Raw genomic sequence first — 26766 nt, forward strand, 5'->3', positions numbered from 1 at the left:
CACGTTAACTAAGCTAACGTGGATAAGGGAATGTTGAGCCAACGTTAGTGACACTCAACTTTGTCACTAACGTTGGAGATGGCTAGCATGGCCATGTTAGAAGCCACGTTAACCTAGTTAACGTGGACTCTAACGTGGGAGCTAAGGGGCACATTAGAACGTTAGTGACAATGTTAAGCGTCACTAACATTCTCGAAGGTTGGCAAGCCTACGTTAAAAGAGCCACGTTAACTGAGTTAACGTGGACTCTAATGTAGGGAAGGGGGAGGCTTCTCAACGTTATTGGGAAAGTTGAGTCCCAATAACGTGCACGAAGGACAAAGAGGCAACGTTAGTGGCAACGTTTGTTCCACTAACGTTGAGGTTAACGTGGCTCTTACTTGGGTAAGGAATGTTAGTGAAAAAGTTGAATGTCACTAATGTTCTCGAACCCATATTTTCACTGAATGTTAACACCACTAACGTCCTGAGCAAAAGTCTCTGCCCACTTCACAATTTCTCTCTGCAAGTAAAGCCAAGCCCAATGAAGAAGATAACTGCTTCAAACTCAAGATCCAAAGGCCCAGACCCAAGACTTGAAAAACCAACTAGAAGAGTAGAAGAATAGTATATATAGGAGTAGCTTTGAATTAATTAGGGAGTTGGGAAAATATAGGGAGCCTCTAGGCATAGAATTACTCTCTGTATTACTTTCTCTGCACTTCTAGTTTCATTATGTATTCTCCATCTTTGTTTTCATTTTCCAGAGCTATGAACAACTAAACCCCTTTCATTGGGTTAGGGAGCTCTGTTGTAATTTGATGGATCAATACTAGTTTTTATTATTCTTCTTCTATCTTTTCTCTTGATTTTACTTGAAAGCTTTCGATCATCATCCAATTGGGTAGTTATCTTGGAAAAGAAGCTATTCATACTTGGATCTCTTCTGAACTTTGAAAGAGGAATGAAGAGATCAAGCTAGAAATGCTTTCTCATGCTGAACCAAATTGGGTTTGGATGGATATGTGACTATAATCCTCTCAACACTTGATTTGGGAAATGCATGTGGTATAATCAGTGACCATACTTCATCTCTTCTCATGAGAAATTGACCAAGGAATTGGCTATTGATCAAGATTTGAGAGATTGAATTACAAGAAATTGTAATTCAATCACTTAAGATTGCCAAGGAGATCAATGAGTGCATTGATTGAGGAAGAGATGAAAATGAAATTGATCCGGAGAATGCAACATCTCCTGAGCCCAATGAACTCCCCATTTCTGATCTTACCCATTCTCTTTAATTTCTGTTATTTACTCTTATGAGCAATTTCCCCATTCCCATTTACAATTCTGAAATTTACTTTCATTCATTTACTTTCAGTTCTTTAATTCTAGCATTTACTTTTTCTGCCATTTACCTTCCTGCCATTTTATTTTCTGCAATTCTCAACTCAAGTTCTGGATTCGCTCAACTAGAACATTCCTCTAATTAAAGTTGCTTGATCAATCAATCCTTGTGGGATTCGACCTCACTCTATTGTGAGTTTTTACTTGACGACAAATTCGGTACACTTGCCGAAGAGAAATTTGTTACGAGACAAGTTTTCCGTGCATCATGAAGTTGCTTTAAAAATTTGGTTGCTAGTTGCATTTGATGCAAGTTTTCTTTGCTTGCACTTGAAAACCCTTCAAAAACTAAAAAAATATTTTTGTCATTTTGCATTTTTGGTTGGTTTTGAGTTGTAGGAAGTGTTAAGGTGATTTTTAGCTGTTTTTTTTTTGTATTTCTGAAAAAAAAAGAGAGAGAGAAAGGCAGGGACGCGTACGCACGCTGTATGCGTATGCATCGATGGGTCAGTGCAGATCCATACATCCAACCAGAGAGTTGTGCGGGTGTGGCACGAAAACTGAGCGTGGGGCATAAGGGAATGCACGCGTACGCGTACATGACGCGTACGTGTCGATTTGTCCACATAGATACCATACATTTTCTAGAGAGTTGCGCAACTCTCGCGTGCTCACTATGCGTGTGGCATAATACTCAACCCACGCGGACGCGTACGGTACGAGTTCGCGTCGACGCACACTCTCCTCATCCACGCTTAAGCGCACATTACGCTTCCGCGTCCATTCCTTTTCCACCCACCCACGCGGACACGTACAGGTGATAAACTCCATTTGTAGGGTTTATCTTATGCTTCATTTAATGGATTTTATCACCTTTTACCCATAGTTATTCAATGAAATAGCATGTTTTGTAAATTCTCCTTTAATTGTACTTAAGAGTGAACACATGCTTTTTAGGACTTAGAATAGCTAAATTTAATTCACCTTGATTCCATTAGATGCCTTTATATGTTTATTAAGTGATTTTAGATTTAGAAGGCAATGATTGGATCAAGGGAATGAAGGAAAAGCATGTAAAAATGGAGAACTCATGAAGAAATGAAGGAATCGCAAAAGTTGTCAAGCCGACCTCTTCGCACTTAATCGACAATAACTTGAGCTATAGAGGTCCAAATGATGCGGTTCTAGTTGTGTTGGAAAGCTAACATCCGAAGTTTCGAAATGATATAAGATTCTCCATAGTTGTATCACGTTTAGGGGGTGCACATGCGGCATGTACGCGTACATGCCGATTTGCACGTGATTCATTAAAAGAAAATTAGTGGCTAGCGAATTCTAAAGCCTTGTGGGCCCAATCCAACTCATTTCTGATGTTATTTAACCCAAGGATTGAAGAGGGATGAGACATCTAGTCATTAGTTTAGTTTTATTTTAGTTTTATTATGCTTTTGTTAGTTTTAGAGAGAGAAGCTCTCACTTCTCTCTAGAATTAGGATTAAGTTTTAGATCTAGATCTACTTCTTCTTCTTCTCTCTTAATTTTCCTCTTTCATCTTTAATTGTTCTCTTGTAGATTATAGAATCCTTCTTCTCTTGTAATTCCTTTGTATTGTTAGTTGTAGTTTATGAACTTTCTTTTGTAGATCTACATTTGTTCTTCAATGCAATTGGAAAGTTCTTTGTTGTTTCATGATTGTTTCCTTTTCTATTGTTGATTCCTTGCTACTCTAGTTAGATCTCTCTTTAATTCTTGTAATTCATGTTGTTTACTTTTATTTCCTTCTATGTGTTTGTTAAAATGCTTCTTTTAGTTATGAGTTTACATTTCTCTTGTTTTGCCTTTCTATTGTTAATCTCCTACTTTTGTAGTTGTAGATTCCTTTAATTCTTGCAATTTAATATGCTTTTCTTTTATGCCTTCTAAGTGTTTGATGAAATGCTTGGATGGATTTTAGAGTAGATTTTAGTGCTCTTGACTTGGGAAGGTAACTTAGGAACTCTTGAGTTGCTAATGTCCAAGTGATTGACGATTAGGAGCCATTAACGCTAGATCTCACTAATTGAATTGGTGGAGAACTAGGACTTATGGACTTGGTTTGACATAGCTCATTTGACTTTCCTTTATTAGTTAGAGGATGACTTAATGGGGTTGATCCTTGCCAATTCTCATGTTATGGTTAGTGATAAGGATAGAGATCCTTGACCACCAAACCTTGCCAAGACCTTTGTTAGTTGTTAGTTTATTTTCATTGCCATTTACATTTCATGCCTATAATATCAAAAACCCCAAACATACTCCATAACCAATAACAAGAACACTTTATTGTAATTCCTAGGGAGAATGACCCGAGGTTCCAATACTTCGGTTTATAAATTTAGGGGTTTGTACTTGTGACAAACAAAATTTTTGTATGAAAAGATTATTTTTGGTTTAGAAACTATACTTGCAACGAGAATTTATTGTGAATTCTAGACCACACAAAAGTCCTATCATCAAAATGGCGCCGTTGCCGGGGAATTACAATGGTGTTATGTTATTGGTTATTGTATATATGTGAATATTGTGAATAGCTTGATTTTTGGATTGCTTGTTAGTTTTTGCTAAGTTTAGGACTTTGTTTCATTCTTTCTTATTAGCCTTTGTTTCTTATTTTCTCTTTTCATTATGAATTCTCACTTTGGCTATGAGTTTGGTTCTCACTATGTTCTAGGGAATGTGAGCTTCAATGAGGATGTGTATCAAAGATGGAACAATCAAAGGTGGGAGGAGCCATATGCATATCATCAATCCTCTTGGCAACAACCTCCACCAATGCACTATGAAGAAGAGCCATTCTATGATGCATATCAATCCAATGGCTATGGTGAATCTCCTTGTGACTTTCAAGAACCACCACCATATGCCTATGGGTCATATCCTCAACATGAACCTCAACTATACTCACAAGCCTCCTTTCACCAAACACCTCCATATGACCTTGATCCATATCCACCATACCAACCACCTTTTGAACTATATGAGCCATACATGGAACCACCACTCCAAGATCACTACTCCCAAGAACCATCTCAATATACACCACCACTTTACTAAGAAGAACCACCTTCCTATTATGAACCTTTTCTCCAAGACAATGAACCCTCTTATCCATCCCAATCCTCAATGGATGAAACCCTTAGCCTTATACTTCAAGGGCAAGAAGAAATGCAAAGGGAGACAATAGAATTTATGGCTACCTTGACCAAGGTAGTAAGCACCTTAGCCTCCCAATATTTGAGCACTCAAAGCACTCCCATGGTCACATGTGGAGAATCAATTAAAGAGCAAAGCATAAAGGAGAGATTAGAAACTCCGGTGGAGAATGAGGAATGCCACTTTGTGTTAGAACAATTGGAGGAGTCTATGATCATTGAAGAAGAGAAAGAAGTGGTTGAAGACTTAGGAGATGCGGAACCTCCTTGGGAACTTAGAGTTGAAGAGAACCTCTCCAAGAATATTGAATTTGATGTTGAGGATGGAAGTGCACAACCTCCAAAACAATTTTTGAATGAAGACTTGGAAGAAATGGAGCAAAAATTGAGTTCCCTTGGAGATGAAGACCATGCATCCAATCTTCTTGGTGGTGAATCCTTTGAATTTGAAATACCTTCTCCCAATGAGATAGAAAGCGATGTGGAGGTAGATTTCTCTCAACCTCCCATTTATGATTTGAGTGATGGAGAAGAGTTAGATGAAATTGATGAACAAAGGATTGAAATTGAAGAAGTTTGTCAAGAGGTGGAGGTAGTCAAAGAAGAACACAAGGGAGTAGAGCTTGCAAGGACATTGGAAGTACCTCTCTCCAAGCCATCACCATCCATTGTTTCATTCAAGTGGGTAAATTCCTTATACTTAAGATTTATTATTCCCCTTGAATATGGTTTGCTTGAGACGGATGGTCAACTTAGACATATTTGTGGCTTTAAGAGTAAAAGGGAGATGGCTAGTGGTTGGAAACATTATTCTAGGTTCATTATGGCTACACGTTCAAAGCTTAATTGTAATGGTTAGTGTAGAACTAGATTGCTTGGGTCTAGGATGTTGTTTGGTTGCTTAAATGAGAACTCCAAGATTATGCCACCCAATTGGAATCATGATGATAAATTTGAAGATGGGTGTCAAAACAAAGTGTGGGATCCCGGATTGCACAAGGAGAATCAATTTTGGGAGCCCATGGTTTGTGAGGAACTCCACCCAAGCTTGGAGTTATTAATTTTGAAGAATGGTGCTTATTGGAGACTCAAGCATTGGTGGATGTTCCAAGATGAGTTTAAGCACAAGCCACCTTGAGAGAAGCTCCCCATAAGTCCAACTTAAGGACAATAAATAAAAGTGCTAGGTGGGAGACATCCTACCATGGTAAAATCTTTTTTTTCCTCTTTTGGACATATTGGTTAAAATAGTTTAATTTCATGTTTTGATTGATTTGTTGAGTTTGTTTGGTAGTTTAGTACGTTAAATAAGGTTTTATGGAGTTTTGGTAGTTGTTTGGAGGTTTGGAATGCTTGGATTGGTGCAAAAACATAGAAAAATTTTGAAAAAAAAAAAAGAAAAGAGCACCATCCGCACGTACACGCACTGCACGCGTACACGCACTGCGCGCGTACGCGTGCATCAAGCATTTTCGCCTATCCGCGCACACGTGCCATGTACGCGTACGCGTGGATTGAGAAATTCCACCCCAAGCCAAAAACCCGAGAGTTGTGCGAACGCTGCGCTAGCATTGTGCCTTTGGCACAAAACCACTCGCGCGTACGCGTCACTCTCGGAAAAAAAAAAAAAAGCCATCCGCGCGCGCGCGGATGTCCTTCCTTCAACACATCTCTTTTCTTCTCCTTTTTCCATTTCTTTCCTTCCCTTTTCTTCTTCCCTTCTCCTACCACTCATCCAACACTTCCAAACACCATTGATAACCATTTGTTTTAGTTAGTTAATTAGTCAGTTAGTTAGTTGATTAGATAGTTAGTTTAGTTTTCATTTCTTTTTCTCTTTTCCATTATAAGTATTGGATTGTTAGTCTTGTTTACCATATATTGCTGCTTATTATTGAGGTTATCTTTTGCCACTTGGTTTTAAGTTCGTCATGCTTACCTTTTGGGAATACCAAGTGATAAGAATCACCTTCGAGCTTGTAACTCTTCTTGAATTGCATGATTTGGCCAACATGTAATTTCAATCCTTTCCTCGATTAGGCAATTCCTTGATGATTGATGTTGTGTATTTACCTTCATGCATTGTATTTCACGATCATATGCATCCATATGCTTATAGCTTGAATGCCTTCATGCTTCTTTAATGCTTGTTTTACCTTACAAGTTCACTTAAAGCATTTCAAGCACACTAGGATGAGTGATGTGCAAGCTTCTTTTGTGACATCACTTTTTATGCTAGTGTGTTCTAAAAGGCGGCTAATTTAGAACTCACACCCTTATTTTCCTAATGTCACACTAATTCACTCACTTATTCCTAGTGATTTACCTCGTTTCAACAATTATGCCTCCTTACCTTTGTATTTTCCCATCTTATGGTGTTGTTTTCTATTTTTCATGAATGACGCACCACAAGCAAAAATGGAAGCGGAAGAAAGAACACGAAGCAACTGGTTGACTTACCAGCTGAAGGTAGCAATCTGGAGAGTCGCCGTACCCCCTTGCTCATCTTTGAGTGCACCGAGGATGGTGCAAACTTTTAAGTGTGGTGAGGTCATCCGACCGGTCGGCGATTTTGGGTGACAAGTTTCTAATCTCAATACTTTTGCATTTCATTTTAGGTCTTTTAGGATTTTTGTTTCATTTTCTTATTTTTGTATATATATACATAATAAGCTTAGTCAAAATAATGAAATTTTTCGAGAAAATTTTCTATAGGGCACCTCAATTGATTTGAGTGAAAACTTTTCATTAAACTTGCTTGAATTATATATATTGTGGAACATGTTTTGAGCTAAGAACACAAGCAACTGAGTTTTGAGCCTAATTGTGTGGTTACATTTTATAACCACTTATTTTTCCTTCTTGTGTGCATTATTCTCTTTCTATGATTGTAATCTTTGATTTGTTTGATTCTTTATGTCCATTATTTGGTGTATTCATGCATTTATATGATTGAGGCCATCATTTCATTTAGCTCACTTACCCAAATAGCCTTACCTTTTATCTCCCATTGTTAGCCAATTTGAGCTTATGATTAACCCACTTGTTCTTAATTTAGCACATTACAAGCCTTAAAGTGAAAAATAATAAATGTCCTCAATTTGGATCTTTAATTTGCTTAGGCTAGTGTGTGCGAGTATCATTCAAGTGTGGGAAAACCTTGGGATATTGGGTGAATAAAAGGAGAGTTTTGTATTTTTATTGTAAATATTGGGAATTGGGTACATGCTCATGTATTAATCAAACGTAAAACCTTATGCATTGATGTTCTTGCATATAGAAAGAAGAAAATGAGAAAAACAAAAGAAAAAAAAGAAAAAAAATATAGAAAAAGAAAGAAAGAAAAAAAAGAAGAAAAGAAAGAAATAAAAAGGGGACAAAATGCCCCAAAGCAAAGTAAAGTTCAATAAAGATCAATGCATATGAGTTGTGAAATGAAAAGAAAACGCATGAGTATGTTAAAAAGTGAAAAATGGGTAGTTAGGTTAGTTTTGAATTGTATAGGATGTCATAGGTTAGGTAGGAAGTTTAAGCTTATCAAAGATTCAAATTTTAAGCTCACTTGACCATATATGCATCCTACCTTGACCCTAGCCCCATTACAACCTATGAAAATATCTCATGATACTTGTATGCATGCATGAAATAAATGTTGATTATTAGAAGAAAAACAAATATTGGAAAGCATGATTAGGGGAGAATTGAGTGAATCAACCCTAAACACTTGAGCGAATAGAGTGCAAACACATCCGGTGAGGGTTTGATGCTCAATTACATGTTTTCACCTAGATCATCATTCTTCATGCAAGTTTATAAAAATACTTAATAGCTCGATTCGATTGTGGTTTGGCACGGTTGTTAATACCTTTGGCCCTTGTGCATATATGTATCCTTGGGAATTGATTTATTTTGACCAAGCAATTTCATTCATGTAGATAGTTGCATATACGTAGGGTGCATTTAGTTAGATTTCATTGAATAAATGTTGATACCCTTAGCTCTCTCTTGGTTTAAGCATGAGGACATGCTTGGTTTAAGTGTGGGGAGGTTGATAAATCCCATTTTTAGGGTTTATCTTACGCTTCATTTAAGGGATTTTATCACCTTTTACCCATATTTATTCAATGATGTAGCATGGTATTGTAAATTCTCCTTTAATTGTGTTTAAGAGTGAACACATACTTTTTAGGACTTAGAATAGCTAAATTTAATTCACATTGATTCCATTAGATGCCTTTATATGTTTATTAAGTGATTTTAGATTTAGGAGGCAATGATTGGATCAAGGGAATGAAGGAAAAGCATGTAAAAATGGAGAACTCATGAAGAAATGAAGGAATCGCAAAAGCTGTCAAGCCGATCTCTTCGCACTTAATCGACCATAACTTGAGCTACAGAGGTCCAAATGATGCGGTTCTAGTTGCGTTAGAAAGCTAACATCTGGGGCTTCGAAATGATATAAGATTTGCCATAGTTGCATCACGTTTAAGGGGCGCGCACGCGGTATGTATTTGTATGTGCCGATTTGCACGTGATTCATTAAAAGCAAATTAGTAGCTAGCGAATTCTAAAGCCTTGTGGGCCCAATCCAACTCATTTCTGATGTTATTTAACCCAAGGATTGAAGTGGGATGAGACATCTAGTCATTAGTTTAGTTTTATTTTAGTTTTATTATGCTTTAGTTAGTTTTAGAGAGAGAAGCTCTCACTTCTCTCTAGAATTAGGATTAGGTTTTAGATCTAGATCTACTTCTTCTTCTTCTCTCTAAATTTTCCTCTTTCATCTTCAATTGTTCTCTTGTAGATTGTAGAATCCTTCTTCTCTTGTAATTCTTTTGTATTGTTAGTTGTAGTTTATGAACTTTCTTTTGTAGATCTACATTTCTTCTTCAATGCAATTGGTAAGTTCTTTGTTGTTTCATGATTGTTTCCTTTTCTATTGTTGATTCCTTGCTACTCTAGTTAGATCTCTCTTTAATTCTTGCAATTCATGTTGTTTACTTTTATTTCCTTCTATGTGTTTGTTAAAATGCTTCTTTTAGTTATGAGTTTACCTTTCTCTTATTTTGCCTTTCTATTGTTAATCTCCTACTTTTGTAGTTGTAGATTCCTTTAATTCTTGCAATTTAATATGCTTTTCTTTTGTGCCTTCCAAGTGTTTGATGAAATGCTTGGTTGGATTTTAGAGTATATTTTAGTGCTCTTGGCTTGGGAAGGTAACTTAGGAACTCTTGAGTTGCTAATGTCCAAGTGATTGACGATTAGGAGCCATTAATGCTAGATCTCACTAATTGAATTGGTGGAGAACTAGGACTTATGGACTTGGATTGACATAGCTCATTTGACTTTCCTTTATTAGTTAGAGGATGACTTAATGGGGTTGATCCTTGCCAATTCTCATGTTGTGGTTAGTGATAAGGATAGAGATCCTTGACCACCAAACCTTGCCAAGACCTTTGTTAGTTGTTAGTTTATTTTTATTGCCATTTACATTTGATGCCTATAATCTCAAAAACCCCAAACATACTCCATAACCAATAACAAGAACACTTTATTGTAATTCCTAGGGAGAACGACCCGAGGTTCCAATACTTCGGTTTATAAATTTAGGGGTTTGTACTTGTGACAAACAAAATTTTTGTATGAAAAGATTATTGTTGGTTTAGAAACTATACTTGCAACGAGAATTTATTGTGACTTCTAGACCACACAAAAGTCATATGAGCAACAGGACGCGCACGCGTGGCTTCAAAAACACTAACCCCGTCTTTGCGAGAACCCTAACATCGCGTCCCTCATTTCCTTCTTCTTCAACGTTCCATTTTCTCTTCCCTCCACCAAACCCCATAACCACCATTTTCAAGCTCTGCAACCACCACCACCCACCAGTTCGGCGACTCACCACTGCCGCCACTACCCTACTCCCCTATCTCTTCTCTTCCCTCTTCCCTCTTCTCTTCTCCGTCTCTCTTCACCCCTGTCTCTGTCCGTCCATGATAAACCCTATTTTTGTCGTTTATCTTGTGCTTAGTTTGGGAGATTTTATCAACTTTTCTCACATTTATTTAATGAAATAGCATGGTTTTGTAATTCTCCTTAAATTTGTGCTTAAGTGTGAAAACATACTTTTTATGCCTTAAATTTGCCAATTTTAATTCATTTTAATTCTATTCGATGCCTTGATATGTTTGTTAAGTGATTTCAGGTTTAGAAGGTAAAGATTGGATTGAAGGAATGAAGAAAAAGCATGCAAAGTGGGAGAACTCATGAAGAAATGAAGGAATTGTAAAGCTACCAAGCCTGACCTCTTCCTACTCAATCGATCATAACTTGAGCTACAGAGGTTCAAATAAGGCAGTTTCAGTTGCGTTGGAAAGCTAACATCTGCGGCTTCAAAATGATATAAAATTTGCCATATTTTCCTGGTTTTAAGAGACGCATAAGCATGCATCACGCGCACGCATTGGTGGATCAGCGTGGGTCACTAAAGTGAAATCGTGGCCAGCGATTTGCAGCTCATTTTAGGCCCAATCCAACTCATTTCTGATGCTATTGAACCCAAGTATTGAAGGGGGAATGAAGCAAGTAGTCATAGTGGGAGCTTTCATCATGTTGTAGGTAAAATTCTAGAGAGAGAAGCTCTCCCTTCTCTCTAAGTGTGAGGAGGTCCCCCTTCCTAAGTCACCATTATCCAACACAACATTCAAGTGGGTAAAATTCTTATCCCTAAGCTTTAATGTCTCACTTGAATATGGTTTGCTTGAAAATGATGGTCAACTTAGAGCCCTTTGTGGAGTTAAGAGTAGGAGAGAGTTGTGTAGTGGTTGGAAATATCACTCTAAGTTTATGATGGTTGCATGCTCAAAGTTAAATAGTAATGGTTGGTGTAGAACCAAATTACCTGGGTCTAGGAGAATGTTTGGATGCTCAATTGAGAATTCAAAAGCCTTGTCACCCAAATTTAACTATGGTAGTCAACAAGAAGATGGGTGCAAGAACAAGGTTTGGAACCCCGGAATTCATGTCAACAATCAAAACGCTTGGGGCCTTGTCATTTACTTAAGCTTACTTGAAGACTTCATGTGCCTAATTTGGGATCTTGGTGGTCATTGGAGATGCAAACATTGGTGGGGATTCCAGGATGAATTCAAGCATAAGCCACCATAGCAAGGATCCCACCAAATGTCCAACTTAAGGACTTAAACTAAAAGTGCGAGGTGGAAGACACCCCACCATGGTAAACTCTTTCCACTCTCTTTTAGATTTGTTTAATAAGTGGTTTGAGTTGCCATTATAGGTAGTTTTCTTCTTTCTATACTCTTATACATTTTGTTTCGATTGATAGGTTGTAGTAGTGTGTTTTGATTAGTTTAGATTGTTGTTAAAGTAGGTTGCTTGAAGTGTAAGTTTTGTTTGTAGTGTATTTGAAAATTTTTCAAAAACTTAAGATTTTTGTTAAATTTGAATTTTTAGTTTCTTTAGAATGTTTATAGGTTAGGAGAGTATTCAATTCTCTTTTAGGCTTCTTTAAAAAAAAATTTTCCAATCCACGCTTAAGCACGCATGGCGCTTATGCGTGGATTGCACTTTCGCAACTCCTAGTACATTTACCCGAGAGTTGCGCGAACATCATGCGAGCACTGTGCAAAAAGCACAATCCACGCGTAAGCACGCATGACGCGTACGCGTGGATTGTCCCTGCCGCATCCATGCATAAGCACGCATGGCGCTTATGCGTGGATTTGCACCCTGTTTTTCTCCTTTCTCCTTCTTTCTTCTTTTCTTCTTCTTTCTTTCTATTTTTTCTTTTTTTTCTTCTTTCTCTCTTAAAAAAAATATATTTCTAATATAAATAATAATAATAATAATAATAATAATAATAATAATAATGAATAAATAAATTACTAATGTAAAAAAAATATTTCTTTCCTTCTATTTTCTTTTATTGCATTTGCTAATTTTTATTTATTGCATTTTAATTTTGTTTTCATTGCTTGTTCTTATTTTCCTTTCTAAGTTTCTTATTTTAATAATGGTGTTGAGTTCTCTTACTCAATTGTTGAGAATTTCTTGGTTAATCTTGGTGCTTCGTGACTTGTTTGGCATTAATTGTAATATTTGCTCTACACACAAGATTAGTGATTTAGTCCTTCCTAACTCATGATCCCTTGTTTTTGTACATTATTGTCATTGTGTTAGGATAGGGCCAAATACTCTCATGCTTATCCCTAATCTTGTTTGTGTCAATTTCCATTTGAACTTGATGCTCGACATGCTCTTCATGTTATTCACCTATGCTTTGACTTTCCCCTTGCATCAAGTATTAATTGATATGCCCTATGCCTATATTGCTCTCTCAATTACATGCGTAGCTAACATGTAGTGACAACCCTACTTTTATTTGGCATTAGCCCCCACCTATGTTCTATTTGCTTTGATATCTTTGCTGTGGGATTAATTTTCTTTCTTTTTCTTTTCTTTTTGGTTGGCCACCAAGAAGGAAAGGAATGGAAAGGCTTCTAAATGGGACAACAAACAAGTTCATCCGTACAACCTTTTGAAGGAGCTCATCAATTGTAGCAACCCGTCCACCTTGCTCTTCTTTGCATGCACCGAGGACGGTACAAATTTCTAAGTGTGGGGAGGTCGTCCGACCAACCTCCATGGGTAACAATTTCCTTCTCAACACCAATTCTTAATTTTCTTTGTAGTTAGTTGTTGCATTGCATGATAGGTTGCATGTTAGTTAGAATTTTTATATATTTTACCACTTCCTTTTTATGTTTGGACTACTTGGTTAGGGTGATGATTTCTTTTCCAAGAAAATTATTTTTAGGGTACCCTACCAATTTGACAAAATTTTTTGTTGAACTTGCTTGAAGAATTTATTTTGGAACAAGGTTTTTGAGCTAAGAACACAAGCATGCGAGTTTTGAGCTCAATTGCGTGGTTACATCATATAACCACTTATTTTCATTCTTGTGTGCATTATTCTCTCTCTATGATTGTAATCTTTGATTTGTTTGATTTTATATGTCCATTATTCCATGTATACATGCATTTATATGATTGAGGCCATCATTTTATTTAGCTCACTTACCCAAATAGCCTACCTTTCATCAACCATTGTTAGCCAATTTTGAGCCTATTTAATCCCTTTTGTTCTTAATTATAGCATATCACTACCCCTAAGTGAAAAATAATAAATGTTCCTTAATTTGGATCTTTGATTAGCTTAGGCTAGTGAAGGTGTGTATCATTTGGGTATGGGAAACTTGGGATATTGGTTGAGGTAAAAGTGTATTTTATATTTTTATTGAAGATATTTGGGAATTGGGTACATGCTTATGCATTAAATATATAAAACCATATGCATTGATACGTTTGTATATACTTTTGAAAAAAATGTGTGAAAATAAATAAATAAATAAATAAATGATAGAAAAAAAATAAAATAAAAGAAACAAAAATATATATAAAAAAAGAAATAAAAAGGGGACACCCCAAAGTAGAGTTCAATAAGAATCAATGCATATGTGTGGTGAATTAAAAAGAATGCATGAGTTGAAAAAGTGAGAATCATGGGTAGATAGGTATTATATTAGAATTGTATAGGTTGTTATATGTGTTTGGTGAGAGCTTAGGTTAATCAAAGATTCAAATTTCAAGGTCACTTAGCCATATATGCATCCCTACCTTTACCCTAGCCCCATTACAACCTATGAATAAGACCTCATGATGAATGTGTGCATGCATTGAATAATTGTTGATTGTTAGATGAAAAACAAATCTTAGAAAGTATAACTAGAAGAGAATTGAGTGAATCGACCTGATGGGAAGCAGAAGCTGGTGAATTAAAAACTTATTAAAATGGTTACGTTGCAAGTATAGTTCTTAACTCACCGAAAATCTGCCTATCAATTTAGAAATATGTCACAGAGAGTTTAAATTAAAATTACTGGGAGTTTTAAGTCCCAGGTCGTCTCCCAACGAGTTGCAGAAAAGTGTGCTGTTTTATTAATCAGATGTTCTAAGAAGTTGAGCTAAGTAAATTGGAATTTAAATTGAGGAATTTTAAATAATATAAATAAAAGCCTTGACTGGGAATTGATTAGTTAGAATCTCTATCATTGATGGAGTGATTTTTAAGATTGATTTATAGTTAACGGTTACTCTGTTTGGTTATCCTTTACTAGGTAAGGGAAAGTTAAACAAGTTGGACTGCCAGATCTATTCACGAGTTACAACCCACTTAGTTCAAAGGAATTGGCGTTGGTGACAGGATAGCAATCCAACATTTAACCCAACTATAAAATTCTCCTTCAATCCTTCCAACTCAAGAATTCTTTTTAATCAACTCCCTATCAAGTAATGAAACTACTCACGCATTGTAAATAAAGAATCCATGGCACATAAAAAGGGAATTAAAAGAAGACATGATTATTGGAATTGAAATTGAATTAAAGAGAAATAATCCTTGCATTAATTAATCATAAAAGTATCTGAATGACAAAATTGAATATAACAAAGAACATGGAAGAATAAAACCAAGTTAAGAGAACAAACTAGAATGATGAAGTCTTGATGAGGAAATAACTCTTCTCAATGTTCCAAAGCTAAGACCAATTGAAAATTAAAATCCTAAAAAACTAGAGAGAAAAACCTAAGAGAGTGAAAAACTAGATCTAAAACTACTGAATGACTGTCTGTTTTGTTTCTGCATATTCTCTGACTCTAGTCTGCTGTTCCGGGCGGAAAACTGGGCCGAAATAAGGTCCAAAATCGCCCCCAATGAATTCTGCAGATTATGCAGATCGCACATGTCACGCGATCGCGTCGTCCATGCGGACGCGTCGCTTGCGCTTTTTCCTCTCCACGCGTTTGCGTCGTCCACGCTACCGCGTCGCTTGCGCTTTCCAATCTGCGCGGTCGCGCAAGCCATGCAGCCGCGTCACTGCGATTTGTGCTCCTTCGTGCGGTCGCGTGAGCCATGAGACCGCGTCACTTTTCGCTGGTTATCTCCTCAAATTCTTGTGTTCGTTCCATTTTTGCTAGCTTCCTCTCCAATCTCCATCTTATTTATGCCCTATAAGGCCTGAAACACTTGACACACAGATCACGGCATCGAATGGAATAAAGGAGAATTAAAAGTAAATAATTAAAGTCTCTAGGAAGCAATTTTCAAACATGTACTGAATTTAGAAAGGAAATCTAAATGCATGCTAAATTGATGAATAAGTGGGTAAGGATCATGACAAAACCACAGAATTAAACACAATATAAACTATAAAATAGTAGTTTATCAACCTCCCCACACTTAAACATTAGCATGTCCTCATGCTAAATTGAAGGAGACAAGGAAATAAGTATGAACATGCAGAAACTCATGAAATGCAATGCAATCCTACGTATATAAATAAATGCAACTATATGATTATTGTCCACTTGATCAAAAGTAAATAAGCCCTTCAAAACAGTTACAAATCAAATTCCACTAATTCTATCATTATACAATAAAACCGATAAAAGTGCAAGAAGATAGCTTATGAAAGCAGGAAACATGAAAATTCAAGCATTGAACCCTCACTGATAATGTATGTACGCTCTAATCTCTAGTGTATAGGGTAATCACTCAATTCTTTTCTAGTCATGTTTTCTAACTTTTGTTTTTCTCTTAACCAATCAACAACAGTTAATATACCAATGCAAACATCATGAGGTCTTTTCAGGGTTGTAATGGGGCCAAGGTGCAGGTAAGGATATACATATGGCTAAGTGAGCTTTATAAATTGAATCTTTAATTAACCTAAGCTCTCACCTAATATATATATATTCTATATACTTTTAAATTCATGCTTAGCTACCCATAATTCCCTTTTTCAACCCATACTCATGTTTCAACTTTGTATTTTAATTCTATCATATGTGCATTGATCTTTGAATTCTGAATTTAATATTGGGGTAATTTTGTCCCCTTATTTATTGATTTTTTTTTTGAATAAATAAAGCTTATCAATGCACATAGATTTTTCATTCTTATATTTTCACATGAGTAGGTATCCAAATTCCCTTTAAATTTTCATGACATATTCCCTCAACAACTTTTGTTCCCGTAATTTCCCATACTTAACTAGCACACACAATTCTATCTTAAGCTAACCAAAGATTCAATTTGGGATATATAATTGTTTTTTTCGGCTTAAGGTTAGTAATGTGGTAAAATATCGAACAAATGGGAATTAAAGGCTCAAAGTGGTTAACAAAGGTAATTGAGAAGGGTAGGCTTGATTTGGATAAGTGAGTTTAAACAAATGATGGCCTCAATCATGTGAAAGCATGTAAATATAATAAATACTGGACATATAAGATAAAACAAAATATAGATTACAATCATAGAGAAGTAAACACACAAGAATAAAATGATTATGGTTAAATAGTGTAACCATACATAAAGGCTCAAATCTTTCACAGGTTGTGTGTTCTTTAGCTCAAACATCATGTTCCAAATACAACTCAAGCAGATTTATCATAAAAATTTTGAAAAAATAGTGAAATTTTGTTCCAAAGATAGATTTTTAAAAGAAACTTATTGTCTTTTCAATCAAGTAGAACATGCATGCAACTATTCTAACCTATGCAATTTATTCTATTTTATAAAAGAAAGAAAATCTAACTAAAATATCCTAATTATTGGTGCCAGAGAAGAGAATTTACCTCCAGAAATCAGGTACTGACTGACCTCCCCACACTTAAGGCTTTGCACCGTCCTCGGTGCCATCTGTCAGAAACAGGGGTGGGCTGGTAGCAGTATCTCCACAGTCGGGACCATCATGGCTCCCGGTGCTGGTAAAAGAAGTGGAGTCCGGAGTGTCTGAGTCCTTGAATTTGCCCATGATCAGCTCCTTGAGGTATGTGAATCGACGGTTGTTACGGCGCTCTCTCATCTTAGCTTTCTGTTCATGCCGATCCAACTTTTCAAGTAACTGTTGGAGCAATTTCTCAGTGGTAGATGCCTGTGGTGTTGAAGAAGGAATATCTTCAACTGGCTCAGTAGGCTGGCTTGTAGTGGCTACTGAAAGTCTGAGGTATTTCCCGTTAGGGACATATTGATCATCCCGTGGAACCATGGCTTTGGTGTCCCCAGCTCTGTAGGAGACTCCGGCTGCTGAGACAAAATCTGAGACCAGGGCGGGAAAAGGTAGGTTGCCCGCGATTTGTACGTGTTCCATAGCATTCCGAATATGTCTTGAGAGATTCAGAGGTTGGTCTGTAAGGATGCACCATAGTAGAACAACCATGTCTGCAGTGAAGGAGGACTCATGAGTACTCGGAAAGACGTAATGGGACATGATCTGTGCCCATACGCAAGCCTCCAAGGTAAGTGCGGAAGCCAAGATTCCCTTAGGGCGGGTACGGTGGTATCCGTAGATCCAACGGCAGCCAGGTAAAGCGATGACTCCGTGAACGGAGTCCCAGTCAAATTGGTATCTCTGGCGCTGAAGGGTGGCTTCTTGAAAAGCGTCCATTCCTGCTGGAATAGGGGGAAGACTCAAAGCTTGCTGAATGGCCTCTTCTGTGATGGGGACTTGCTTTTGCCGGACATAAACAGACTGCAGGGTCGGTATGTAGAAGTTGGAGTAGAACTCAACTACCCAAGAGAGATTGACCTGCCTCGGCTGTCTCCGTAAGAAACCCCATTGTCTTCGCTCAATTTGCGGCTCAACAAAGGTGGCAATATTGGACGGAAGGGTAAGAAGGTATTCATTGTTATAGTTCCTTTCTGCCAGGATGGGGAACATCTGCTCACAGTAGCGATTGGAAAATCGCGCAGCGTCCTTTGCTGGAAAGGCTTTCTCCTTTTCGTCAGCCTTTATTATCCTCTTGACTCGTTTTGTTGAGGGCTTGACTGCGGTTGAAGAAGGCTCTGCCACTAATGCTCTTTTAGTTCCTCTTCTTGCTGGTGGTCTGGAAGTTGCTTTCTCCTTTCCTTTCTTGGTGGCCATCTTGAAAGAAGGGAAGAGAAAGAAAATTAAATGCAAAGAGAGATACAGCAAAGAAGGAAACGGAAAAGAGGGTGAATGATGCACAATAAAATGTAGATGACATTAACACATGCTCTCGAGTACATATGAAAAGCCATCAATGGGAAATAGCTAGTGCATAAAAAGACAAGTGAATGCAAGGTGTTTATTGGCATGCTGGCAAAGGGCATGAGTAGCATAGACCAAGCATTACTTTGTAACAAACCATCACATTTGTACTGACAATTGAATTCAATTAATAAAATAATAGGGGAAAGTTGTGAAAAGCAAGCATTGAATAGTATAGGAACATAGAGAAGTGCATAATGCCACATGGGCTTTTTCACAAACACATAGCGTGCATGTTAAACAAGATGTAAAAAGTATGAAATTGGACATGCAAGCAATCCCCAAAAAAAAATAATAATAATAATTGTCAAATAAATTGTAACAAGTCACAAGCATATAGTGAGGGATAATGACTCAAAAAAATTTCTAACACCATGTAAAAAGGGAAAAGAAGAATAAAGAAAGTAAAAGTTTGAAAAGAAAAAGAAACGAAAAAGAAAATAATAATATATACATAATATAATAAGAATGATAGAAAAGAGAAGAAGGCAGAAGAAGGTAAAACCTTGTTAATGGAGGAGAGAGAGAGAGAGTGAGAGGTGAGGTAGAAGGGGGAAAGAAGAAAGAAGGAGGGAAAAGAAAAATTAGGATTTGGAGGAAAGAAAGATAAGATAATTTGGCAATTGAGGTTTAGCTGTGCGGCGCATGCGACGCGGCCGCCTGGGGCATGCGTTCGCATGGGGGCGCGTCAGGGAAGGGGACGCGATCGCGTCGGTCCCGCGGTCGCATGACCTATGTGCTCCAGCACAACTCTCTGTTCGATTCATTTTAATTGCCAAAATTGGGTGACGCGATCGCGTGGGTCATGCGATCGCGTGAGTGTGCGTCAGAAAATAATTGATGCGGCCGCGTCGGTGACGCGGTCGCGTGACAAGGATTGTGCTTCCAGCACCAATCCAGCACCACTCTCGCACAATATAGCATTGTGCATTGTTTTACGTCGGAAATGCAGGGCACGCGACCGCGTGAGGCACGCGGTCGCGTGGGAGGCCATGATTTCCATGCGATGCGGTCAATATAGTGACGCGGTCGCGTGGAGTAATTTGTGCCATTGGCACAACTCCAGCACTCCTCCTGCGTAACTTTCTATTCATTTTTATTTTTCTTTACTCCTCCAGCCACGCGGACGCGTCGCTGGTGCGATCGCGTCGCGCGGCAAAATTTTTATTTTTTTTTAAGGAAAGATAAAGACATGTAATTGAAAGAGCACGGAAGCACTAATAAAGAGAAGAGTTACTAAAGAAGAAAAACTAAAAGTGAAGAAAGGAACGATCATACCGCGGTGGGTTGTCTCCCACCAAGCACTTTGCTTTTACGTCCGTAAGTTGGATGCTCCACTAGCTCAATCTGCTGCTATGTGGGGATCTTCCAAGTGGAAGATCTCAAGCTCCTTATTTTTCTGCACCTTCTCACCATGGTACAGCTTTAGGCGGTGTCCATTAACCTTAATAAGTTCAGAACTTGAAGGATGGCTTAGGTGATAGACTCCGTACGGTTCAGGCTTCTCTATTCTGTATGGACCTTCCCATTTTGATCTCAACTTACCGAGCATGAGCCTCATTCGAGATTTGTAAAGGAGAATAAAATCTCCAGGTTGGAACTCTCTCTTCTTGATGTTTTGATCATGCACAGCTTTCATCTTTTCCTTGTATATTCTGGAGTTCTCATAAGCTTCTAGGCGAAGGTTCTCCAGTTCCTGTAGTTGCAACTTTCTTTCAATTCCGGCTTTCTCAATTTCCATGTTGCACTCTTTAACTGCCTAGAAGGCTCTGTGTTCGATTTCAACTGGAAGATGGCAAGCTTTTCCATAAACTAAGCGAAAGGGACTCATCCCAATGGGTGTCTTGTATGCTGTTCTGTATGCCCACAGTGCATCTTGTAGTCTGGTACTCCAGTCTTTTCTATGAGGCTTTACTATCTTCTGTAGGATACGCTTAATTTCTCTGTTCGACACCTCGGCTTGCCCATTAATTTGGGGATGGTAAGCTGTTGCAACTTTATGGATTATCCCATGCTTCTTCATCAATCCTGTTAGTCTCCTATTACAAAAATGGGTGCCTTGATCGCTCACGATCGCTCGTGGTGATCCAAAGTGGCATATAATATGGTTTTTCACAAAAGAAACAATAGTGTTAGCATCATCAGTGCGGGTAGGAATTGCTTCCACCCATTTGGAAACATAATCCACAGCTAACAATATATAAAAATATCCACTAGAATTTGGAAATGGACCCATGAAGTCAATGTCCCAGACATCAAAAATTTCACAGAAAAGCATATATTGTTGAGGCATCTCATCCCTCTTGGATATGTTACCAAATTTCTGGCATGGGTGACAAGATTTACAAAACTCAGCGGCATCTCTAAAAAGAGTAGGCCACCAGAATCTGCAGTCTAAGATCTTTCTAGCTGTTCTTTGAGGGCCAAAGTGTCCTCCACTCTCAGATGAGTGACAGGCCTCTAAAATGGACTGGAATTCTGATTGAGGTACACATCGTCTAATTATCTGGTCAGCGCCACATCTCCATAAATATGGGTCATCCCATATATAATATTTAGACTCACTTTTCAGTTTGTCTCTTTGATGTTTAGAGAAATGTGGAGGAAATGTGCGGCTAACTAAATAATTAGCAACAGGTGCGTACCAAGGGACTACCTCAGATACTGCTTGCAGGTTGTCAAAAGGAAAATTATCATCTATAGGAGTAGAATCATCCTTAATATGTTCAAGGCGACTCAAGTGGTCTGCTACTAAATTTTGATTACCACTCCTATCCTTTATTTCTAAATCAAATTCTTGTAACAGCAGTATCCAACGTATAAGTCTTGGTTTGGATTCCTTTTTAGCTAATAAATACTTTAGAGCTGCATGGTCCGAATACACTACTACTCTAGTACCAAGTAAATAAGCTCGGAATTTATCCAGAGCGAAAACAATAGCAAGTAGCTCTTTCTCAGTAGTAGTATAATTGGACTGGGCAGTGTCTAAAGTCTTAGACGCATAGGCAATAACAAAAGGATCCTTACCTTCACGCTGAGCCAGCGCTGCTCCTACTGCATAGTTGGAAGCATCGCACATGATCTCAAACGGCTGGCTCCAGTCGGGTCCTCTCACAATTGGGGCTTGAGTTAGAGCAGTCTTTAGCCTATCAAATGCTTGTTTATAATCTTCACTGAACTCAAACTCAATGTCCTTCTGCAGTAATATGGATAAGGGAAGTGCCACCTTACTAAAGTCTTTAATAAATTTCCTGTAGAAACCTACATGGCCAAGGAACGAACGGACTTCCCTCACAGAAGAGGGGTAAGGTAAACTAGAAATAACATTCACCTTTGCTGGGTCTACAAAAATGCCATTATTAGACACCACATGTCCTAATACAATCCCTTGCTTTACCATAAAATGGCATTTTTCGAAGTTCAATACAAGGTTTGTATCAACACATCTATCTAATACTCTAGATAATCCATCTAAGCAAAGGTTAAAAGAATCACCATAAATGCTAAAATCGTCCATAAAAACTTCCATACAGTCCTCAATAAGATCAGAGAAAAGGCTCATCATGCACCTTTGGAAGGTGGCTGGTGCATTGCACAAGCCAAAGGGCATTCTCTTATAAGCATAAGTCCCAAAAGAACATGTAAAAGTAGTCTTTTCCTGATCCTCAGGAGCTATATGAATCTGGAAATAACCTGTGTAACCATCTAAAAAGCAATAATGTGATTTACCTGACAGGCGATCCAGCATTTGATCAATGAATGGAAGTGGGTAGTGATCCTTAGGGGTAGCTTGGTTGAGACGCCTGTAATCAATGCAGACTCTCCAAGCATTCTGAACTCTAGTTGCTATGAGCTCTCCATGCTCATTCTTTACGATAATGACTCCGGACTTCTTGGGCACCACTTGCACTGGGCTTACCCATTCACTGTCTGAAATGGGATATATGATACCGGCCTCCAATAGTCTGGTCACTTCCTTTTTGACAACTTCCAAGATGGTGGGATTCAATCATCTTTATGGTTGACGGACAGGTCTTGCTCCATCTTCCAAAAATATTTTTTGCTCGCATACTTGAGGGTTGATTCCCACTATGTCTGCCAAACTCCACCCAATTGCCTTCTTATGCTTCCTCAGTACATCAAGTAACTGCTCTTGTTGTTGAGAAGTCAGTTCTCTTGCAATAATAACCGGAAGCTTCTGCTCATCCTCAAGATAAGCATATTTGAGATGTTGAGGGAGAGGTTTCAATTCTAACTTTTGATCATGGGCAGGCTCTGGATTATCTGGGGCTTGCGAAAATGACGAAGTGTCCTCATTGTCAGTTAAGAGGGTCCCCACACTTGGATCTTGTCCAGTGTGCCTCTCTTTGAACTCTTCTTTTTGAACTTCAGCCACACTCTCGTCTATGACATCAAACTGGAAGATAGAACGATCTTCTGGGGGGTTGTCAATGACTCCATTCAGATTGAAGATTACTATGCGGCCATCTATTTCAAAGGAGTATGTTCCTGAAAAAGCGTCCAATTTGAATTTTGATGTCTTCAGGAATGGTCTTCCAAGTAGGATTGATGATGGCTTATCTGAATCATTATGGGACATCTCCAAGATATAAAAATCAGTGGGAAATGTGAGCCCTTTAATGTTCACCAAAACATCTTCAGCAACTCCAGCCAGTGTAATAATGCTTTTATCTGCTAACACAAAACGAGCTGCCAACCTTTTTAAGGGAGGGAGCCTTAAAACATCATATATAGACAAAGGCATTATACTGACACATGCTCCTAAATCACACATGCAATCATAAATTACTACACCACCAATAGTACAACTAACTATGCAAGGACCTGGATCACTACATTTTTCAGGTAATCCTCCCATTAAAGCAGATATAGAACTACCTAAAGGAATAGATTCTAATTCATTAATTTTGTCTTTATGGATACATAAGTCTTTTAGAGACTTTGCATATTTAGGTACCTGTTGAATAACATCGAAAAGGGGAACAGTTACCTCAACCTTTTTGAATATTTCTACCATTTTAGGATCAGGTTCCAGCTACTTCCTGGGCTTCCTTGCAAGTTGTGGAAATGGAATGGGAGTAGGGTTTTCTGTGGGGCCTGTGTCTTTTTGTGCTTCTTCCTGTGGTTGAGCTATCTCTCCTTCAGCTATGTCCTGTACGTCCTCTTCCTCTTCAACATCTTCGATTTCTACCACCTCTTCAGCTGAGGCGTATTCTGGTGAGCTTGGTTCCTCCTTATTCCTCTCCTGCAGTGTGGTTCCGGACCTTAGGGTGATGGCATTAATGCCTCCCTTTGGATTGGGTAATGGTTGAGAGGGGATTCCAGTGGTGCTTGAAGGTTGGTTACCCGGAATTTTATGCTGAACCAAGTTGTGTCATAAGAGCTTGCAGAGTAGAGGTGAAACCATTCAGACTGGCGTTAATACTGTTCACGATGGTATTTTCCATGGCCAGTTGTCTTTTCTCAAAAGCTTGTAATAAATCTCCATTAGAAGATACAAAAGAATGAGTAATTTGAGAGGTTTGCTGCTGATTGTTCGGTGGTCCTTGGTTTTGCCTCAGGTGAGGTGCTCGGTACGGTTGATTTTGCTGCCTATTGTTGTTATTATTCCACCTCTGATTTCCCTGATTATCTCTGCCTCCCCTATTATTGTTGTCTCTCCAATTTTGGGTTGAATTGTCCTGCCATCCATGGTTATTATTTCCACTTTGATTGTACCCTTGGTTGGGGCAGTCATAGAAGTTGTGAGTGGATGCCACCATGTTGTCTTCTTGTTGGAGCTGCGGGCATTCATCAGTGTAATGGCTGTAATCAGCACAAATTCTGCAAATTCTTTGTGGAACTAGTTGTTGGTTTTGCTGCGGTTGAGTTTGCTGAGCTTGTTGAGTCAACTGCATTTGCTTTAGCAGGTTGGTCATCTCACAGATGCTTTGATTTAGAGCAGCAGTCTCTATGCCAGAAGATACTTCTGCAATGGCCCTTGAACGGCCTTGCTTCTGTCTGTGGTTCCGAGTAGATTCAGCTAGATCACTGATCAATTGCCAAGCTTCATCAGTGGTCTTGTACTTCTTCATAGACCCATTGCTGGCACTTTCCAATGTGGTCTTATCTTGGGGTCTCATACCTTGTGTGATATAGCTGAGTAGCACGATCTTGTCAATAATGTGGTGGGGGCATGCTTCCAGAAGATTATTGAAGCGCTCCCAGTATTCAAAGAAAGTCTCATTGTCATCCTGAACAATTGTAGAGATATCCTTCCTTAGTTTATTAGTAACTTTAGATGGAAAGAATTTCTCCAGAAACTCCTTTCTGAGTGTATCCCAGTTGGATACATTTGCTAGAGGTTGAGTGTAGTACCACTCTCTTGCTTTTCCCTCAAGAGAGAACGGAAAAGCTTTCAGCAGAATTGAAGTTTCATCGGTGCCATCACGCCTGACAGTAGAACAGGCTGCCTGGAAATCTCTCAAGTGCTTGATAGGCTCTTGAGCAGGTAGGCCATGAAACTTGGGCATCAAATTTATTAGTGCGGTCTTTATTTCAAAATCTGTAGCTACCGCTGGATGATGCACTTGAAACGGTTGCATTGTAAAATCAGGAGCTCCTTCCTCCTGAATGGTAACTCTTCTAGCTGCCATGTTTTCTGCACGTAAAACAACCGAATCAGTAGAACGGGGGCTGGTTTCTTCCTCAAATTCACTTTCAGATCCGTCCTCAGAGCGGGCTAACCTACACTGTTCTCGCCTTATTCGTGAAATTGTTCTTTCAATTTCAGGATCGAATATTAGCAAGCGCGGATCAGGAAGTGAACATGTCATTTGACGGAAGAAACATGCAGCTCATAGTAGCAAAATTAAGTAAAATGCAGATAAATAAATTCTAATTAATGAAATTAGCACTCTATTGCAACTCCCCGGCAACGGCGCCAAAAATTGATGGGAAGCAGAAGCTGGTGAATTAAAAATTTATTAAAATGGTTACGTTGCAAGTATAGTTCTTAACTCACCGAAAATCTGCCTATCAATTTAGAAATATGTCACAGAGAGTTTAAATTAAAATTACTGGGAGTTTTAAGTCCCAGGTCGTCTCCCAACGAGTTGCAGAAAAGTGTGCTGTTTTATTAATCAGATGTTCCAAGAAGTTGAGCTAAGTAAATTGGAATTTAAATTGAGGAATTTTAAATAATATAAATAAAAGCCTTGACTGGGAATTGATTAGTTAGAATCTCTATCATTCATGGAGTGATTTTTAAGATTGATTTATAGTGAACGGTTACTCTGTTTGGTTATCCTTTACTAGGTAAGGGAAAGTCAAACAAGTTGGACTGCCAGATCTATTCACGAGTTACAACCCACTTAGTTCAAAGGGATTGGCGTTGGTGACAGGATAGCAATCTAACATTTAACCCAACTATAAAATTCTCCTTCAATCCTTCCAACTCAAGAATTCCTTTTAATCAACTCCCTATCAAGTAATGAAACTACTCACGCATTGTAAATAAAGAATCCATGGCACATAAAAGGGAATTAAAAGAAGACATGATTATTGGAATTGAAATTGAATTAAAGAGAAATAATCCTTGCATTAATTAATCATAAAAGTATCTGAATGACAAAATTGAATATAACAAAGAACATGGAAGAATAAAACCAAGTTAAGAGAACAAACTAGAATGATGAAGTCTTGATGAGGAAATAACTCTTCTCAATGTTCCAATGCTAAGACCAATTGAAAATTAAAATCCTAAAAAACTAGAAAGAAAAACCTAAGAGAGTAAAAAACTAGATCTAAAACTACTGAATGACTGTCTGTTTTGTTTCTGCATATTCTCTGACTCTAGTCTGCTGTTCCGGGCCGAAAAATGGGCCGAAATAAGATCCAAAATCGCCCCCATCAAATTCTACAGATTTTGCAGATCGCACATGTCACGCGATCGCGTCGTCCATGCGGACGCATCGCTTGCGCTTTTCCCTCTCCACGCGTTCGCGTCGTCCACGCTACCGCGTCGCTTGCGCTTTCCAATCTGCGCGGTCGCGCAAGCCATGCGGCCGCGTCACTGCGATTTGTGCTCCTTTGCG

General features: G+C 38.3%; 1 non-coding gene across 1 annotated transcript; it reads left to right on the forward strand.

Annotated features, from left to right (window-relative positions):
• Nucleotides 1-24850: 24850 nt before the first annotated feature.
• LOC112768686 (small nucleolar RNA R71) lies at nucleotides 24851-24957 on the forward strand. Its single transcript, XR_003186086.1, has one exon. It is a non-coding gene; the product is annotated as a small nucleolar RNA R71 (small nucleolar RNA).
• Nucleotides 24958-26766: the final 1809 nt, after the last annotated feature.

The sequence above is a fragment of the Arachis hypogaea genome, chromosome 17 (genome assembly GCF_003086295.3).
Source record: "Arachis hypogaea cultivar Tifrunner chromosome 17, arahy.Tifrunner.gnm2.J5K5, whole genome shotgun sequence".
Taxonomy (NCBI): domain Eukaryota; kingdom Viridiplantae; phylum Streptophyta; class Magnoliopsida; order Fabales; family Fabaceae; genus Arachis; species Arachis hypogaea.